The 22155-nt window shown below is 32.7% G+C and overlaps 1 long non-coding RNA gene across 1 annotated transcript; it reads right to left on the reverse strand.

Moving 5' to 3' along the window:
* Positions 1-8807: 8807 nt before the first annotated feature.
* On the reverse strand, positions 8808-14453 carry LOC127559354 (uncharacterized). Its single transcript, XR_007953105.1, has 2 exons — positions 14391-14453; positions 8808-9279 (listed from the first exon to the last, which is right to left on the reverse strand). It is a non-coding gene; the product is annotated as an uncharacterized LOC127559354 (long non-coding RNA).
* Positions 14454-22155: the final 7702 nt, after the last annotated feature.

Raw genomic sequence — 22155 nt, forward strand, 5'->3', positions numbered from 1 at the left:
TCTTCTGATAAGACAGAGACTTTATCATATGCGATTTTATTTTCTTAACATCGCCACCTAATCTGATGATATACCTTAAAAATTACTGGGCTTTTTCATTTATTTTATAGTTGAATCTTTCTTTATGTGTTCTTGCCTCCGATCGTACTCTGAGATCCTTTAGAGCTCAGTATTTAGCACATAATTAATACTTCATAAATACTTTTTGAAATTATTTATTTATGGTCTAATTTCTAAAATATATAGAGATTTGACTGAAATTTATTAGATTTTAGCCCATTCTATTGATAAATGCTGAAAGTATATGAATAGGCAATTCTCAGATGAAGAAATTAAAACCATTTCTAGTCATATGCAAAGATGCTCTAAATCACTATTAATCAGAGAAATGCAAATTAAGACGACTCTGAGGTACCACCATATACCTCTCAGATTGGCTAAGATGACAGGAAAAGATAATGATGAATGTTGGAGGGGATGTGGGAAAACTAGGACACTAATACATTGTTGGTGGAATTGTGAACAAATCCAACCATTATGGAGAGCAATTTGGAACTTTGCTCAAAAAGTTGTCAAACTGTGCATATCCTTTGACCCAGCAGTGTTTCTATTGGGCTTATATCCCAAAGAGATCTTAAAGGAGGGAAAGGGACCCACATGTGCACATATGTTTGTAGCAGCCCTTTTTGTAGTGGCAAGAAACTGGATGCCCATCAGTTGGAGAATGGCTTGATAAATTATGATATATGAATGTTATGGAATATTATTATTCTATAAGAAATGATTAGGAGAATGATTTTTGAAAAGGTTGGAGAGACTTAAATGAAGTGATACTGAGTGAAATGAGCAGAACCAGGAGATCATTATACACAAAAACAATAAGATTCATGATGATCAATTCTAATGGACATGACTCTTTTCAATAATGAGATGTTTTAGGGCAGTTCCAATGATCTTGTAAGGAATAGAGTCATTTGCAACCAGAGGTAGGACTGTGGGAACTGAATGTGGATCACAATATATTATTTTCACTGTTTTTGTTGTTTGCTTGCATTTTGTTTTCTTTCTTATTTTTTCCCTTTTTGATATGATTTTTTTTTTTTGTGCAGCATGATATTTATGGAAATATTATAGAAGAACTGCACATGTTTAATATATATTGGATCATTTTCTATCTAGGGGAGATGGGGGGGAGGGAAAACAGTAGAACACAATGTTTTTATAAGGATGAATGTTGAAAATTATCCCTGTATATATTTTGAAAATAAAAAGCGTTAATTAAAAAATTAAAAAATCCATTTATTTCAATTCTGAAAGTCAAGATTCTATGTGTATGGTTTAGAAACAAATGGCATGGAAAAGTGAGGATTCAAGATGGTAGTCTTAATAACTTCATTTGAAGGAATTGGGTCCAATAAAAAGTTTGGTGAAATGATGTACTTCTTTTTGTAACTTTATAACTTCATATTTTATTAAATTGAACTGAGTAGTGTTGCAAGTGAAGACTGGATCATCATTTCTTTTGGTGATTATAGAGGGGATTATTCACTAAGGTATGCATTGGAAAAGTGATTTTTGAGCTTCCTCTTATCTCTGAGATCCTAAGATTCCAAAATGGCCATTATCCAGGACCATAGATTATTAAATAAAACATAAACCCAAAACTTCTAATCCTAACATTCAAAGTCTTTTCCATTATTATTTCATGTTACTTACCTTTCAAATATTTGCTGTTTCAAACAAGCTGAACTTTTATGTTTTTCCTGACAACTCCTGTCTCTTCTCAGATGTTTGCCTCTGAAAGACCATAACAGCTTATTTATTATCTGCCTTTCCAGGTTTGTTATATATTACTCCTCTTCATGCATTCTGAAATCAAGTCAAGCAGGCCTTCTTCCTTCTCCTCACACATGATACTACACCCATTTTTCTTTTTAAAATAATGCTTTTTATTTTTCCAAAAACATACAAAAATAGTTTTCAAATCCACCCTTGCAAAATCTTGTGTTCCAAATTTTTCTCCCTCTTTTTCCCCTACCTCTTCCCTTAGACAGCAAGCAGTCTCATGTGCAGTTCTTCTACACATATTTCCACAATTATCATGTTGCACAAGAAAAATCAGATCAAAAAAGAAAAAAATGAGAAAGAAAATGAAAAGCAAGCAAATAACAACAAGAGGTGAGAATATCAATTTGATACACCAATTTCTTTGCATTAACTGTTTGCTCTTTACTGGAATGTACTCTTTCTTTATGTAGACAGCCATACGAGCCATTTCACAATACCCATTTCACCATAGACTACATAGAATGTTAGAATGAATCTTAGATATCATTTAAGTCTACCTTTTCATTTTAAAAACCAAATTATCTTTTTCATTTAATAAAATTTTATTTTCTCCTCCCCATGAGTCCCATTAAAAAAAAAAAAAAAAGACCTGTAGTAACAAATGTATTTTTGTTGTTGAGGTTTTTCAATTGTGTCCAACTCTTCATGACTATTTTAATTTTTCTTGACAAAAATACTGGAGTGGTCTGGCATTTTCTTCTGCAAGTAATTTTATATATGAGGAACTGAAGCAAATGTGGTTTAGTGACTTGTCCAGGTTGACATAGCTAGTAAGTACTCATGGTCGAATTTGTACTGAGAAGGTAGATCTTTCTGTTTCTAAGCCCAGTGATCTATCCACTGTGTCACCAAGCAGCCCCAACAAATATTTATAGTCAAGTAATAAAGTTCAGCATTGTCAATGTTAAAAAAAAGATGTGTCTTATACTGTACTTTCAGTTTATTACTTTTCTGTCAAGAGGTAGGCAGCATACTTTATCACTGATCTGCTGGGACCATGGTTGATCATTACATTAAATAGAATTCTTAAGTCTTTCAAACCTATGTCCTTATTTTGTGAATGACTTGACTTTACTTGTTTAAAATCCTATAAATTGTAAGTATCAGGGCCAAGATTTAAACCCATTGTTCTTGCCCCTCTGGTAAGCTGCTTCAAAAGCAAAGATACAATCAATTGTGGATTTGTTGTATTTTGCTTTCAGATATCTCATTTTTTGTGCATATGATTTCTTAGATCTCTGTTTGCCTAAGGGTGTACACGTTATAGCTTGAATGTCAAGTCATCATTTATTCAGTTTTAAGTCCTATATTTTCTCCTGATCAGACCATATCTATATTTTGTTAAGTTTTGGTGCCATTTTAAATGTCCAGAAAAGGATATCTAAGAAAGTAGTGACCTTTGAGTATTATATCATGTGAGGATTTATCAAAAGGAAGTAGAGATTTTTAATCTATAGAAAAAAAAAAAACTTAGTGGAGGGGGCAAGATAGCAGACTGATAACACTAAAACTAATGGATAAGTGTGAAATCTAAGGATTTGGGTTTGAATCTTGGTTCTCATACTTTGCCTAATATGATCTTAGGCAAGTCATCTAGCCTTTTTTGACCTTACTTTCCTCAGCTCTAACAGAAAGGAATTGCATTGTGTTATCTATAACAGAGCTATTGTAGAGAAGAAGAAAACTTGTGTTCTGTTTGTTTCTAGAGGGCATAATTACAAGCAATTGAGGTAGGTTGTAAAAGGGCAAATTCAGGCAGGTAGTAATGAAAAATTGTTTAAAAATTAGAGCTAACCAAAAATAGACTAGATTACTCCAGGAGTTGGGCTATTTGTTGACAATGGTGTAGAAGTAATTATTGTTCAGTTATCTTTGATCATAATCTTTGAGGTCCCTTCTAATTTTGAGATTCTGTGATGATTGAGGTTTGTGAATAGGTTCCTTGATTTATTTTTCCTTCTTGCTATTTGAGTAATTTAAATATTATGTAAACAGTTTCTGATTCTTTCAGTTAACCATGATTAGTCTTTCTAATATCATAAGATCCTAAAAAAATGTAGGAAGGAACTTCAGAGGTTCTCTAGTATAACCCTCTTAATTTACAGATGAACCAGAAGCCCAGGGAAATTGAGACCTCACCAGATAATAAGAATTGGAGGCAGGATTTAAATCCTGTATTAGAAACTCCAGAGCCAGTACTAATATACCCCTCTCACACATACATGCTAAGATCAATTAAATTAAACAAATATTTTCAAGTACCTGCTATGTTCCTAGCAGTATGTTATTTACAAGGCTAAAAATGGAGCACACTCTTTCCTCAAGAAGCTTACCTTTACTTAGGGAAAAACAGCATATACTCAATATTCATATTTAGACAAAATAAATATAAATGAACTTGAAGTGAAAGAGAACATTAACAAGTAGGGGGATTAAAAACTATGTTTGTAGAAGGTGGCACTTAAGTTCTATATTGAAGGAAAATAGAGTATAAGAGATAAAATGAAAGAAGATAAACATTTTAGTTATGAGGGACAACCTGTGCAAAGAAACTGAGGTGAAAGATAGACTTTCATATACAATGAGGTCAGGTAGACAAGTTATAGCGTGTATTAACTATACTATATTAGAAAATCATTTTGGAAAGATAAGTTAGGGGTAAATCTTAAATGGCTTTAAATGCAAAGATATGGTATATACACATATGCACACCTTATTAAATATTATTGGAGTGATTTAGGTAATTAGAATTTTGTAGAATTAGGAAAAAACCAGTTTTTGGATGAGATTTTCTAAATGAAAATTCAATTACATAATGTCTTTTTACCTCAGTTGATTGTGCCAGTAAAATCTCCTATTACTGAAGAATATATTCCCTGTTTAAATTATTTGTATTTGAACCACTCTAGAATGTTCACTTATATATTCATTATAAATTCAATAATTTGGAAATCAGCCCCTGTAGCTATGTTTGATATTCAGTTACTGAACTATAACGCTTTGTTTCATCATTCATACTCAGGTGTTTTGGAAATATGCCCCATCAACTTATAAATTATGCAACTGCTGTTGTAAATTCATGGGCCAACTACATAGGAAGTTTTCAATGTATTTATATTCTCCTTTGTGGAATTAAAATATGAATGAGCTACTTTGCATCTCAGGCTTGGGGTGAATGAAAGTCTGAAGTGTTAGGAAAAAAAAAAAACAGGAAAGCATTTTTACTTGAAATTCATAGCCAATCTGTCATTTTGACAGATGCATGTTCCCAACTTATTTTAGGGCATTGAATGAAAAAGTAAGCCCAGATTCAGTCATATTATGATGTACAAAATTTTTTAAGTTTTTTTAGCAGATAAGTTTTAGCAGGTAGCATGGAAGAGCACTTGAATTTGGGTCTTGACTGCTATTTTCACAGCTGTTTATCTTTTTTTAGAATGAATTTCTTTGTCTACAAATTGAGGATGATAACCTGAAACAGTCATCCTTGAATCTGAATCTCAGGAAAGTTCCTCCCCTCCCCCCCCCGAGGCAATTGGGGTTAAGTGATTTGTCCAAGGTCACACAGCTAGTGTTATGCCACAGTTCTCTTTAACTGTCTTGACTGTTTCCCTGAACTAGTTTCCCTTGTCTCAGTTTCTTTAATTGTTCTGTGTCAATTCCCTAAGTTGTAAACCCTCTCCCCGCCCCGCCCCCCCCCCACCTCTAGTCTGACTGAGGACCAATTACTCTAAGGTTATACATTGTTAGCAAGATAAACAAGAGAGTAGACCTCCTGACTCTTTTCTGTCCTCAAGAATTTACAATATCCCTCTAAAATATTCCAAGATATCTCTGTGTATTCAGACATCCTATCTCTGGGTTTTTTAGGATTTATGACCTCCCCCATCCTGACAGCTTCTTACCTTTCCTTTGTTTAGAGAAAAGGTATTTAAGAAGTTGGGGTTCCTCCATTCATGACTGGAGCTGGCGGCTGGATGCTGGATGCTGGATGCTGGATTCTGGACGCTGGATTCTTTGAGATGACAGTCTCCTCCAGCCCTGGGACCAACATAGATTCCTTGGTCTCAGTATATCTTTATCTCTGTCTGACTGGATAATTTGAGACGAGAGTCCTGTCCAGTCAATCTTACTCTCCCATTAATAAAATATTAAAAACTCTCTAATCTCTCTCCTGCCTCAGTTTCTCTGGCATTACACTAAACAGTGTTAAATGTCTAAGACTAGATTTGAACTCGGGCCCTCCTGACTTCAGGGCTGGTGTTCTATCAAGTGCACCACCTAGCTGCCCCTCAGAATGTTTTGAGGTTCAAATGAGATGAGTATGACCATGTTTTTAGAATCATAATCATATGACCATGCTTTCTTAATGTAATCACTACACATGTAAGTTAGATTGTTTTCACTGGAGAAAGAAAATACCATGAGTGGACTTCAATCATAAATAGGATATTTAACCTAGCATTTAATTTTATTTTTGAATTTTATTTATTTTTTCTCATAAAATTATTTACATTACTTTATGAATCATGTTGAGAGAGAAAAATCATAGCAGAAGGGAAAAACCATGGGAGAGATAAAAAAAAAAAAACAGAAAAAACAAGTGAACATAGCATGTGTTCATTTACATTCAGTCTATTAGTCTATTAGTATTGCTTTTATTTAATTTGTTTAAGTTTAAATTAATATTAATATCATCACTAATTAATGTAATTAATTATGAATTCTATTATTATAATATATAAATCAACAATAAATAACACATTAGATTTATTAAATTAATATCAATTCATTAATTTATTTGAAGAACCACTGAAAAGAACCAAGTTTTTCATAGTTGATCATCACACCTTCTTGCTGTTATTGTGTATAGTATATTCCTGGTTTTGCTTGTTTCCCTCAGCTCCAGGGCATGTAAATTCTTTCAGACCTTTCTAAAACCAGCTTGTTCATCATTTTTAATAGAAAAATAATATTCCATTACCTTCATATATCACAACTTGTTCAGCCATTCCCAATTGGTGAGCATCTACTAATTTTCCAAATCATTGCTACTACAAAAAGAGTTGTTGCAAATATTTTTGCACATATGTGTACTTTTCCTTCCTTTATGATTTTCTTGGGATACAGACCCAGTGCAATAATGCACAATTTTATAGCGCTTTGGGCATAGTTCCAAATTTCTCTCTAGAATGGTTTGGATCATTTCACAACTGCAACAACAGAGCATCAGTGTCCCACTTTTCACATAGCCCCTCCAACATTTCTCATTGTTTTTTCCAGTCATTTTAGCCTAGAATTTTAAAGTGTATTGGTTATAGTTCCCTAGATTTTCTAAAATTTTCTTCATACAAATGCCTTTGTCAATAAATGTGTCGAGAGAATCTTTATTGTATGCACCATGACCAAGTAGGATTTATACTAGGAATTCGAGCATAATTGACTATATCAATAATTGAACTAACAAAAATCATATGATTATCTCAACAGATGCAGAAAAAGCATTTGATAAAGTCCAACACCCATTTCTATAGTAATAAATGGAGTTTTCCTTAAAATGATCAATAGCATTTATTTAAAACCATCAGCTAGCATCATATGAAATGGGGACAAACTAGAACTATTCCCAAAAAAGATCAGGGGTGAAACAAGGTTGCCTACTATCACCATTACTATTCAGTATTGTATTAGAAATGTTAGTTTTGTCAATAAGAGAAGAAAAAGAGATTAAAGGGTAGGTAATGAGGAAATCAAATTATTATTCTTTGCAGATGATATGATGGTATATTTAGAGGACCCTAGAGAATCAACTAAAAAGCTATTAGAAACAATTCATTACTTTAGCAATGTTGCAGGATACAAAATAAATCATCAGCATTTTTAAAGTCTGAATTAGACTGTGTACTCCTTTGACCCCATTGAGATTGACCTTTCTTGAAATCCTTCCAATGTAACTTGAACTGGAAATTTTTCTCTTTGTAGGCTTTGATGTTGCAGACTCTATTTAGGGGCTTGGTTTTATGTGGTTTTTCAAGGGAAAGTAGGAGAGTTCAAGCAGCTTCCTAGCTTCACTCTGCCCCTCCCAAATCCTATCCTTTTCAGAGGAATGCCTCTCCTCACTTTCCCCTCATGATTTCCTGAATCCTCCAACACTCAACTCAAATTGCATGTTCTGAAAAAGGATTGCCATTCATCCTATGCATGCATCCTATGCTATGTACTTAGCAATTTGTACATTTTCTCCCATCTTAGAATATGAGATCCTTGAGATCAGGAACCCTGTATTTTGTTGTTTCTTTCTTTCTTTCTTTCTTTCTTTCTTTCTTTCTTTCTTTCTTTCTTTCTTTCTTTCTTTCTTTCTTTCTTTCTTTCTTTCTTTCTTTCTTTCTTTCTTTCTTTCTTTCTTTCTTTCTTTTTTTTTTTACCTTTCTTTGGTACCAATTGAGTTTTGCAGTGAAACCATGTTTGTGACTTTCTGGATTAAACTTCCAACCTTCACTATTCCATTTTTGGTCATTTTTGCCATATTATGAGGTAGTATGGGGTTCAAGCTGAGACACTCAAATGGGGAGATTAGAAAGCGATACTTATACATGAATTCTGAATAAAAACACTAGAAGGTTGCTTATTTTCATTCAATGAAGAGTGAGTTGGAATGGGAGTAAATACACTAAATGAGATTTCTAAGCATTTAACTTTTCGGCCATTATTTCTTGTGTTTTAACCATGTACAAAGTTTCCTCATATCTAGTGAATTTAGCTTGTTACTCTATGTCTGCTAAATAATTTCTTCTTATTGAGGTTTTTGGGTTGCTGAGATTGCATAAAATAGTTATTTTACCATCTTGTTCAGGTCACATGATAGTTTTTAACTCTTTTAATAAAATTTTCAGTTATAATATTGTGAAGCAAATATTTGCAAGAGAGGTCTCAATAAGTCCTCAAGGTGCTATATCATAATGAGTTTTGATGCAATCTTTATTGATGTGAACTGCTATACATAGATAACTATCTTCAAAACCGTGAGTATAGTAATAATTTATTTTGGATGTATTCATTATTGTTTTGTTATTTTTCTCAATTACATATAAAAACTTTTTTATTATACATGTACATTCATTTTTCACATATTTCCATATGAATGGAAATGTTGGGAGAGAAAAATCAGAAGAAAGAAAAAGAAACTGAAAATAATATCTGTTGATCCCCACAGTTTTCTCTCTGGATGCAGATTGGCATTTTCCATTCAAAGTTTATTGGTATTGCCTTGGATCATTGAACCTCTGGGAAGAACCAGGTCCATTACAGTTGATCATCACACAAACCTTCTGTTGCTGTGTACCATGTTTTTCTGGTTCTGCTTCTTTCTCTCAGCATCAGTTCATGCAAATCTTTCCAGGCCCTTCTAAACATCAGCCTGTTCATCATTTTCTATAGAAAAATAATATTCATTATTTTCATATGCCAAAACTTATTTCCCAATTGATGGGCATATTCTCATTTTCCAATTCCTTGTCACCATAAAAAGAGTTGCTACAAACAGTTTTATACACATGCTCTTTCCTCTCTTTTATTATTTCTTTGGGATACAGACCCAGTAGTAGCATTGCTGGATCAAAGGGTATGCCCAGTTTTATGGCCATTTGGACACTATTCCAAATTGTTCTCCAGAATGATTGATTTATTTCACAATTCCACCAAGGATGCATTAATATCCCAGTTTTCCCACAGTTATTACATTTTCTTTTCATCTTAGCCTGATGATAGACGTGATGTAGTATCTCAGAATTGCATTTCTCTAATCACTAGTGAGTTAGAACATTTTAAAAATATAATTATAGATGATTTTATTTCTTTATCTGACAATTTTCTGTTTATATCCTTTGACCATTTATCAATTGGGGAATGGCTTGTTTTCTTATAAATTTGAGTCAATTCCCTATATCTTTTAGAAATGAGACTTTTATCAGAAACACTGGCTGTAAAATTTTTCTTCCCAGCTTTCTGCTCCCCTTCTAATTTTGGCTACTTTGGTTTTGTTGATGCAAAAACTTTCAAATTTAATGTAATTAGAATTATCCATTTTGTATTTTGTAATGTTTTCTTATTTTTCTTTGGTCATAAATTCCTCCCTCAGACATCTGATAGGTAATATATTCTTTGCTCTCCTGATTTGATTATAATATCATTATTTACACCTGAACCACATACCTTATTTTAGTATGAAGAGTGAGATGTTGGTATATTTTGAGTTTCTGACATATTATTTTCTAATTTTCCCAGCAATTTGTGTGAAATAGTGAGTTCTTATCCCAGAAATTGGAGTTTGGGGGGTTATCAAATAATATATTATTACAGTCATTGATCTACCATTCCATTTCTTAATACCAGATAATTTTGATGTCTGCTGCTTTATAATAGAGTATAGATTTGTACTAGTACAGATACTGCTAGTGTATCATCCTTTACATTTTTCATTAATTCTCTTCATATCCTTGACCTTTTCTTTTTCTAAATGAATTTTGTTATTATTTTTTTAAATCTACAAAATAATATTTTTTGCCAGTTTCACATAAATGGCACTGAATAAGTAGACTAAGTAAGGTAGAATTACCATTTTATTGCATTACATAATAAGAATTTAATAAGATGGGAGTAGAAAAAATGTTGTAAAATGGAAAATAGACTTGTCTAAAATCAGGTAAACCCTATCTTTATTATTGCCCAATGAAATCCAATGTAGAATTCAACACCTGAGAATAAAAGCAATGACAGGGATAGGGCAGTTTTCCTAGGCCTGGTAAGGACCTCACCTCCTGCTAGTTGCTAAAATTAGAATCTGGAGCAAAGGGCACAAAGGGGCTTCAAAGACATAAGGAATCTATGCATTAACTGGTGTTATTGCTATTTTTCGCCATGTATCTTTATCTTGCATTTAAGAGGTGTATTCTAATTGTTAAATAAATCCTTTGTTTATACATGGTGATCCCAAAATCTTTGAGTAGCTTTAAGCTATCAGAGCTATCAAAATTTAAGGCTGCACAAAGACTTTAGTGATTTCTTACTTGTACTGGATCAATTAGCAAGGTAAAGCAATTAAGTGGTGTGGTGGATAGTGTTGGACTTGGAACCAGTGATTCTAGAGAAGAGTTCTAATTTATTTTAGACTTTTTTCATCTATGAAATAGGGATAATAATAGCACATAATTCAAATAGTTGTAGAGAATGAAATAATATATGTGTGAAATGCTTTCTTAAATCTTAAAAGTCTTATATTAGTATTAAATAATAATGATAATTATTATTATTCATTCACACCATTTGTATTGCTGGGTTTGTCAGCTTCCTGAACTACACTGCAAATAGTCTTATATTTAACCTGTTTTTTTGTTTGTTTGTTTGTTTGTTGTTGTTGTTATAAGCTATTAGTCAAAAGAGTAAGAAAATTTCTCAAAGTGTACCTAGGCCCTTGGGTTAATGACAACCTCTGATATAAAAATTATATAAATCAAAAGAGCATTTTAATAAGTTTCTTATGAGAGATAGTAAAAGAATGTAAAAGGAATATTGATTGGACACCTAAAATTAAGTAATCAAGGCACTTAAATCTCTCTGAATATCAGTTTCTTCTTCTGTAAAAATGGGCATAATTCTAAATTATAAATCATGGTGCTATTAAGAGGGAAATGCTTTCTTAATATTGAAAGCAAGTTGTAAAAATGTAGTACTGGGTAAATATGGATTATTACAGGTGCCACATGAGAGAACAGACTACATGTGTCATATGTGAATTCCATTAATTAATACATAAGCCTCTTGATAGTAGATATTGTTAATTCATTGTCCTCATATTCTGCTAGTGCCTAAACTTAATAAATGCTTTTTGATTGATGAATGGAAAAACTGATGTGACAAATATTTGTGGAATAGCATAGTAGGAAATAGATCATAAGAGAATGTTGGAGGAAATTCTGGGAAAAGGTAAAAGTATAAGTACAAAGGGAAGAAAGAATAGCCTGAGATTCTTAGTTGTCTTAACAATGTGAAGGGATCAGGGAATTTAAGAAATGGATTAAAGATCTAAAATTAAGCTAGATTTGGTTTATGAAAGACCATGATTATTATCTGGAATTTATATGCAATGGAGGCCCCATGAAAGTGTTTTTATTTGTTTGTGAAGGGGAAGGACATTATGGATTTTTAATTTTAGGTAGATTAATTTTGTCAGGTTTATAAGATGGATTTGAAAAAATAAAAGAAGAATGGATAAGAGGCTATTGTAATAGTTTAGGCAATTGTGGGGACTAAAATTATTTTACTTACAATAAAAGTGACTGAGGCAGAGCTCTTAAACAATGGCATTTAATTGAAAGGTCCATAGTTTCCTTCAATGAAATAGATCTCAGATTTTCCTCAAGATCCAAGATACCTCTTCCTTTCAAAGCCCGATTTTTATAGGGCTAGATGTCCAAGAACAACTATACTAAATATAGAAAAATTCAAGCAATTGATATATGATGCATAAGCTAAAATAAACAAAATAATATATTAACAGGGACACAAGTTAGATGAAACAAGGAATACCCTCACACAAGGTGGATAAGCTACTTCTTAGGTTGGTCAGGTGGAAATGGTACAAGCTATAACAGCCAGGGACCTATGTGATCATAAGGTGGAAACCTGCTCCTATTGGACAAACAATTGATCTGGAAGATACAAAAATAGTTGAGGTGACTTTCCATTAGTTGCCACCTTTGCCATGCTGGACTTGGTCACCATTAACATGAAACGCAAGGGTGGGGAGCCTTTAGTTAACTTCCTATAGTTAAGCAAGTGAACTTGGAATCTGCAGCTCACAGTTCTGGGTCTTTTACCAGCACTTTCATATAATTCTGTCAAATTGATTGATATTGATTGGAATAGAGTAGGGTCTAAATAAATTATCTGTTATACAACAGGACTCAGAATGGAGATCATGAAAATAGAATGTAGGCTTTTGTTCTGGAGGCAAAACAAATGCAAAAGTAACAGAATTAACTAACTGAATTTGAAGGTCAGTTAAAGAAGGGGTCCAAGAGGACTATTGTTTTCAACAACAAACATTTATTAAATACCTGCCCTATTTTAGTTAGTATGAATAAGAGGAAACATATAACAGGTCCCTGACCTCAAAAAACTTACATTCTATGATAGGAAAGTAGAATCAATATCCACATAGCTAAATAAAAATAAGGCAATACAAGAAGAAAAATAATATTAATTTTGGGTATTAGGTAATGGTAATATGAGGTGATTTAAAAGAAGAGTTGATACTTGTGCTGAATCTTGAAGGAAAATAAAAGATTTCAAAAGGTGTAGAAGCAATGAAAATGAGGGCTTTGGTGCCAAAATAAGAATAAAAAAGAAAATACATTTATTGGCATTAAAATAATAATCACAGATACATATTAAATTTAAGGCCATGGACGGTCAATAAAAGTGCCAAAATTAAAATCTGTCTTTAATTATGATTTTTTTCCTAAGACTTCCTTGAGCCTTTATATATTAAGTTTATTGATTTATTGATAAAATTTAGTAACTGCTTGCTATGTACCAGATCATGCACCAGATAGGACACAAAGATTAAAAAAAAAAAAAAAAGTAAACAATTCCTGCCACTAAAGAATTTATATTCTATTAGATGTTTTGAACTAAATGTTAGAATGATATTATTAATTTGTCTTTGATTTGACTTTGAAAGACTAGAATAGAGAATTTACTTTAATTCATTTTAGAATATAATTTGTGTCCATTGACAGCCTATAGAACACATTTATGATAGCAGGTAAAGAGAATGTCTATATCTTTGGAGGAGAGTGGCTAACTTGCTTAAGTGGATGTGATCATTGCCTTATTAGCACTATGCTCTAATGATATTAGTTAATCAGCTAATCATTTGGTTACAAAACAGTAAATAAGATATGGCTGAGTGATAACATCAGACCAAAAAAATGAATTTGAGAATTAAATTTAAGTTTTAAAAAAAGATGCATCTAAAGTTGACCTTCAATTTAGGTGATAATTAAAGCTATCACAAGTTATATATAGTAGATTTGCAGTTCATGTACTATATATATATATATTTAAAAATTATACTGTTATAGAAATGTTTATCTCATTTTATAAATTAAAAATAAAATAAATTTTTTAAAAAATCATAGGTGAGGAGGAAAAAGAACTATTTTAACAACTTATTTAATTTATTTATAATGTTACTTAGATCACATATAATGCTAAATAAACAATAACAAAAAGAAAGTTTAACCTACTCATGCTATAAATATGTGTGTTAAAGGACGTCAGGATTCCTAACAAATGCTATTTCTTTTCCTATTACCTTGATAGAGTAAACAGTTTCTATGAAATACTACAAACATATGGTTTAAGTTTGTGTCCATGTTCAAATAGCCAGAGAAATTAGCTGGAGAGGAACAAAGGTTAATATCCCAGAAATAGGCATGTGTGAGTAGTTCATAAAATATATATTTTTAAAACAGAAATACCTTTGGAATTCTAACAATGTGTCCAGTCCATCAGAATTATACTCTCTGCAGTAGAGTCTGAATACCTAGCAGTTTAATTAAAGAAAGGACCTCAATGTTCCGTACCTTATCTTGCCAGATGATCTTCAGGATCTTCCTAAAACAATTCAAATGGAAGTGAGTCATGTTCTTGCATGATTCCAGATTTCACAGGCATATAATAATGAAATCAGGGCAATGGCTCTTAAAAATCCTTCAGTTTGATAGGCAATTCAATGCTTTTTCTTTCTCACACTTTCCTTTTTAAAATTTTTATTTTTAAAGCTTTTTATTTTCAAAACATATGCACAGATAATTTTTCAACATTGACCCTTGCATAGGCTTTTGTTTCAGATTTTCCCTTCCTTCTCCCTACCCCCTTCCCTAAATGGCAAGCAATCCAATATATATTAAATCCAATATGTATAAATATATTTATATAATTCTCTCGCTTCACAAGAAAAATCAAATGAAAAAGGAAAGAAAATATGTAAGAAAACAAAATACAAGCAAATAATAACAGAAAGAGTGAGAGTGTTATGTTGTGATCCACATTCAGTTCCCACAGTCTTCTCTCTGGGTGTAGATGACTTTCTCCATCACAAGATCATTGAAACTGACCTTAATCATCTCATTGTTGGAAAGAGTCATTTCCATAAGAATTAATCATCATGTAATTTTCTGTTGAAGTGTATAATGATATCCTAGTTTTGCTCACTTCACTTAGCATCAGTTCATGTAAGTCTCTCCAGGCCCCTCTGAAATCATCCTGTTGATCATTTCTTATAGAACAATAATATTCCATAACATTCATGTACCACAATTTATTCAGTCATTCTCCAACTGATGGGTATTCATCAGTTTCTAGCCACTACAAACAGGGCTGCCACAAACATTTTTGCACAGGTGGGTCCCTTTCCCTCCTTTATTATCTCTTTGGGATATAAGCCCAGTAGAAACACTTACACTTTCCTTAAGAGCTTCCCAAACACTAAGCTAGCTCTGGCAACATGGTTATCCAGTTCCTCATCTATATGTACCACCTTGGAAAGTATTCTACCAAAGTAAAGTGAACTTACTTTCAAAATTTTTCTATTTGTTGTAACCAGAGCTTCTATGTATGAATGCATGGCTCTGTTTACTTAGTGTTACTGGTCAGGCCAAAATTAGCACAAATAGTAGAAAACTGATACATACTCTCAGAGCTGCATAGAGTTTACAATTGTTTGTGAAAAAAAATTGCTCACGAAATTTCCCTCTACTTCAATTTTGACTTGTATAAAGTTAAATAATTTATTAGCAGTGTAGTAGTTGACCACGATGCCATTTTAATCCTCAATGAAGACTACTGACAACATTGATGAAAAAATCATGCTTAAAAAACATGGGAGTAAAATACACAACTCTACTTCACTTCATCACTGAGTGGGAAAATGTGAGCATCATCTATTTTCCAAATTCCATGCAAGCATGCTATCTTGGAACTAGCATATAATACAAATGAACTTCTCTTGGCAACCAACTTTTGTCTCGACAAGCTCTAACAACTGATAACATCAAAGGCCTTGGTCAGGTTGACAAATGTTGTACACAGATCCTTCTTCTGCTCTTGACAATTTTCCTGGAGTTTGCCTTGGCTCTTTCTGAAGTCACACTGTCTCTTGGTAAATAACCATCTTCCAGGTAAAGGATCAACCCATTAAGAAGGTTTATGGCAAGAATTTTGCTGGCAAGGACTGAGAGAGACCCCCTCCCCACCTGCTGATTGTTACAAGACAATCTATTTTCTTTTCCTTTGCAGAGATAGACAACAGAATCCTTGAAATCCTGTGGGATAATTTTTTTTTGTCATATAATTTGGAAATTTTCAATTTTCGTATGAGTGTGAACCAACTGCCTTTTAAATCTTTGATACAATAGAATCAGAACCAGCTTTGCCACAGAAGAGGAGCCTAATGAAATTGAAAACTCTTCTTTGGTTGGAATTTCAACTAGAGAGGGACAAACTTCGACCTGAGGTATATGATCAATGGCTAAGCACTGCTTAATGATGATCTGTTAAAAAGTCTATGGATGTGTTCAGCTCATCTTTCTAGTCCCTATTACTAGTCAATATGGCCCCATTAGTGCTGAAGAGTTGGGAAAAGACAAGAGAAATACAGATGTTCTCATTTCCAAAAAGCAAAGGAATTAGATAATTTTGGTACTAATTGGTTTACTATGAATTCCTAGATCATATTAATAAATCAATGAAAAAGCATTTATATAGTATTTTCACCTTCTCCTCAAAGATACTAAGTACTTTGGATATAAATACAGAGATGAAGACAGCCTTTGCCCTTAAAGAATTTATCTTTAAGTGGAGGCTATAACACATAAAGAAATCCTTATTTGTGGTGGGAAGCATGAAAAGAAATATTAGATAATCTTTTACTTTATTGTCAAAATAATGATTCAGAAATTAAATAAAATTCTTAAAATAATAGTCAAATTATGAGGTACTGTTCTTTGTGTTTGTTTGTTTTTCTTTAAAACAAAAGAACCATGAATTAGTTCCTAGTGCTTCAAGATTATCAAGGCAGGAATATTGTTTTGGAAAGTTATAGGTATCATAAATGAAAACATGGGAGAGTAGATTGACACACATTTTTGAATGATAATGATAGTACTGATTTAGATATTTTTCTTAAGTTTTTCCAAAACCACACCCTTCATCATTTCTTACTCTACAATAGTATTCCATCATATTCATATACCTTTATGAATACATATACCAGAGGTGGAAGATGTATACTCATGTCATGTCTCTGCCATGCCTCAGGCAACTAAAAACTATGAGCTGCAAACAAGTTGCCATTCTGTACTGAATAAGAGTGTTTCCACTCACTCGTCCACATTCCTAATACAAATAAAACCATATATCTAGACTATATTTATAGAAACAAAAACATGGGTGTGTATTTGATGGATAACATCCCAGAATCAGGAAGACATCAGTCTAAGTCCCTCCTCTGGAGCGTACTGCTTATGTGATACTGGTCAACTCGATGGAACTCTGCATTTCACACTCAATGCTTAAAGATTGTAAATTATAAAACAATTGCCAATCCATGTTGATGAGGGAAATTTCCTCATTAGAAGTTCACTACAAAGGGTGTAGGGAATGAAATCATCAGTCACACCACACACACACACACACACACACACACACACACATACACACACACACACAATTATCACTTCCACACCATGACTTTCCCCATTGTGATATTGATATATCTCAGATTATCATAAGAAAATAAAGGGAACTTTGGGGGGAGTTTTATTGAAGATATAGAGGACATGAAATGGCCAGCAGATGACACAGAAAAAGTTTAGAAATTCAGAAGTACATAAATAATGATTAACTTTTAAAACCACAATCATTCAGACTTCTTCTCTGGTATCAAAAGAGGTCCAAAATTTTTATGGAGATTTTCTAGATTGGGAGGTGCTGCTATTCCCCTAACCCCAGTTACATAAATGTGATAATTGTATGTAAATATATATATATATGTGTGTGTACATATATATACACACACATATATATGAGCGTATGTATAAATTTATGTATTTAATTTTGTTTATTATGCATGTTCATATATGCATATACAAATGTACACATACTTGTGGGCATATGTTCACAATTTACAAATATGGACATGCTTGTATGTGTACCTATATAATCATAGATATTCATTACATGTATATATAATCACATTAATTAAACATTATATGTTATTTATTTATACAAATCATATTAAAGTGACTGTATACATATACATATGTGTATTATACAATGCATATACATATAACACTTCTGGTATATCTGTATGCATATTATATGTGTGTATACATACATACATACATACATATACATGCTTGCAATCAGAAGTGTTCATATACTTTTACATTCTCATCAATATGTTGCAAAGTGGCTTCTACAAGTTCACATCAAATTCCTGATTGGGGCAGGACTAAAAATACTTGTGTCTCAAAACTGCTTTTTCCTTACTTAAAAATTAGCTTTTAATAGTGAAAAAGTAAGATAGACGATTAGAAAGTAATCAAGTCCTTGCCAATAAAAGGTTGTTCATGAGGGATCCAGGAGGGAATACTTGAAAAGTATAAAAGTCAGCACGTCGGAGACCATAGGTTCCAAATCCATTAGGGAATTGAGTAATGAATTTAATTGAACCATTTGGCAATTATTTTAAATCTCTTACCAGTGCAAAAGGAATGGAATTGAAAGAAAAAACAAGCAACAAGGAGCAAATGAAGACACAACATATAAATAATCATTAACCTTCATAGTCCTGCCCTAAAGGAAATCAGAATGGGTCTAAAGATAATTGAGCCTTGGGCTGGAAGTCATTTATTTCTTTGTCTTTTCTGTTCACTATTTTCATGGCATTTTGTTGACTATCTGATAGATTGAGATAATACTTAAAAAGTGCCTGACAGAGGTGTTATAAAAATATTTATCCCACCACTCCCTCTATTTGTCTATTAATTCAGGCATCTAGAGTTTATTCACATATCAGAAATAATATTAGAAACAATTTAGAACTGTGGATAGGGCACTGATGAATGTGAATGCGACTTATATTGTCCTAAGGATTTTGATATGGGTTGATCAATTCTAAAAAAAATTCTTTTAAGGGTACAGAGACTCAATTTCTAATCATTAAAAGTAAATCATAAATACTATAGCTCTTGGAGGGAGATAGGAGTGTTGGTAAAATTTTGGACTGAAAGTACTGGAAGGAATATGAAGGATTATATTGTTTAACTTTTAATTTTACAAATGAGGAAAGTGAGTACCAGAGAAGTGAAATGATTTAGCCAATATCTCTCAGCTAGTCAAGGCTTGAATTTAAATGTGAATATAATTATCATTTTGTCTATTTATTATTCCTCTGGAATGGTATTGTCCTTTATATATAAGATCACATAATTATGTCAATTGAATATGATTTGAAAGTTTTAGGGTTTTTTTTCTTCTATAACCTGGTGGTAGATTTATATTGGTTTATTTCTGTGCATTACCTCTGTATTATCCTTATGACTAAAAGGATACACATTCAATGTGGTAGGTCAGGATTTATGGCTATGAAAGTTATGAAATGGAGTTTGAAATTGTGGTATCAAATTGGATTAGGGTCTGTGGCCATGGAATAAAGTAGAGTTTGACCAATATGGGAAATGTAATTGCGGTAACATTAGTGTTGTTATAGTCATTCCTAGTCTATATGTTATTTAAGAAGAGAGGCAACAGGTACTAAATAATATTGGAATTATTCATGATTGATGATGGACCACCATGACATAGTGGGGAAAGGACTGGTTCTGACGTTTGAAGACTTGTGTTGCTTTGACTGGTTCTTACCTTTCTTTACCTTTCATATGAATTTGAGCAAATTCCTTAGCTTCTGATTTCCTCATTAGAAAAGGAACTCTTTAAGAGTAGGCATCGTGTTTTGTTCATTTTTTATTTCCAGCTTTTAATTCAGTGCTCACAATATAGCAAGCATTTAATAAATATTTGTTGAGTACTGGACACTTAAGCTGGTACTGTTGTATTTTCCTATAGACATCATTCTAGCTTTGTGCCTTTGCATAGGTTATCTCCTAGGCCTGAATACACTTTTTAATTCTCATTCATTTTGTAGACTCTCTAGCTTCCTTTAAATCTCAATGCGGACAGAATTTCCTACAAAAACATTATTTATCCCTCCAGTTACTACTACCTTTTCTCTAGGAATTTATTTGTATATATTCAAACTGATCTGTAATCATATCGATTCAATACATTAATTCCTCTACATCCTGTACAAATCTCTTCTATGTCCTCCCAATAGAATGGTCACCCAATTTGCTAGACTCCTTTAATGCTTTCTTTCAACATCATGGCCATCTAATAATCTTTCAATGTGTCGAGCTTATCTCTTTTTCCTGCCTTATAATTCTTTGATGGCATCCTTTACTCTAGTTCTTCAGTCTTTCATTGCTTATATGTTACAAGCCACTCATACTCATTAGTCACTTATTAATTGCTCTGGTGTGATGTTAATCTTTAAATCTTCAGAGGCAGTAGTGTTCTAGCTCTCCCTGCCATTAAGTAACACCAGTAAAATGTTTATATTAAAAAGATGGGCTTTTGTTTTTATAGCAAGCTTGGACTGGGTAAAAATCCGGTGCTATTAATTGCACATGATCTAGGTTCTTCCTCCTTTTCAACGCTGAGATAATCCCCACACTTTATTTATCTATAGCATGCATACTATTGGACAAGCTTGTTGAGACACCTAGGTGGCCTATTGGGTAGAAAGCTAGACCTGGAGTCAGGAAGACTTGAGTAGAAAACTTCAGACACTTATTAGCTTTGTGACATCTTTCAAGTCCTTTGACCATTACTTTGCCTCAGTTTCTTTACATGAGATATAGGGTATTTTTAGGGAAAACTTGCACCTCTTGTGTGAAGGCTGCTAAGCCCTTTACAAGACTGTTATCCACTTTTGATATTCACCTGTTCTCTTAATTTTCACTTGTTGTTCCAAAAAAGCTGTGACTTGCACAGCAGCCATACCCTGTTAAACCATTGCAGCAGGTGGGCTAAATCAGGTTTATTTAGGGTCTTAAGTCCCTAGTATGTAAAGATTTCCCCAGGGGGATTGGGTGGGTAAGAGTAATTTGTTCCAGCACCTTTGAAGCCAAGTGAAGCAGGTGTTGTGGATCACATAGAGCTTGGTTAGATATCAAAATCACCAAGGTCATCCATTGCATCTCAAGTCATCCATAGTTATCTTAACTCTGTCCTGACACTAGATATTGGTGATATTAGAAGAGAGAGGCAGATGACTTCATGCAACTCTGCCTCCCTTAAATCCAACTTATGCATGAATCAAGTGTAAAATGGAAATCATACTAGCACATATCTAACAGGATTTTTGTGAGAATCATATGAATGAATGTTTTAAAAATAGTACAATGTCTGGCATTTAGTAGGTAGTTAATAAATGCTTGTTCACTCTTCCCCAATTATGTGTATATTATATGTATATATGAATATATTTAAATTCATGTATATATAACATTTAATTTTCTTTAAAGATATTATTGCTCTAGTATAATATAATTTTTTTCATGGTCAGGGATGGTTTTATTTTTATCTTTGTATCTCAGTGACCAGAAGAAGCTGTTCTCTAATATCCCTAAAACAGGGACAATGGTAACCAAACAATCTAACTCATAGTGTTTTGAAAATATTAAAGCACAATATCTATCAGAATTAGATTATTCCTTGCTATGAGTATCTGGAAGTTTTTCTTGTGATGTTTATTTGACAGTGCTTTATAGATTTCAAATATTTTAGTGAGAAACAAAACCCAGTAACTGATGGAACATACTATGTCAGTAATTCCTCTTCTTTTGGCTTTTATGAAATAATAAAATGATAAAATAATAAAATGAATTGTGCTTTTTGCATGTTTTCCCCACAGAAATTAACTAATTCTTTTCTGTGTACAAAAAAGAGGCTATTTCTGTGCTTTTTCTTTTCTAAATTCATTGAAGATGCCTGAAAATGCAAAAACTAAGCCGCTTATAAAATATACATATATACATATTAGCATGCTCTTTCAAATTCCCATAGCATGTATCAGTAATTTTGCATGGGTGTGTCCCTGATGTGAATGATAAATTCTAG

The sequence above is a fragment of the Antechinus flavipes genome, chromosome 4 (genome assembly GCF_016432865.1).
Source record: "Antechinus flavipes isolate AdamAnt ecotype Samford, QLD, Australia chromosome 4, AdamAnt_v2, whole genome shotgun sequence".
Lineage (NCBI taxonomy): Eukaryota > Metazoa > Chordata > Mammalia > Dasyuromorphia > Dasyuridae > Antechinus > Antechinus flavipes.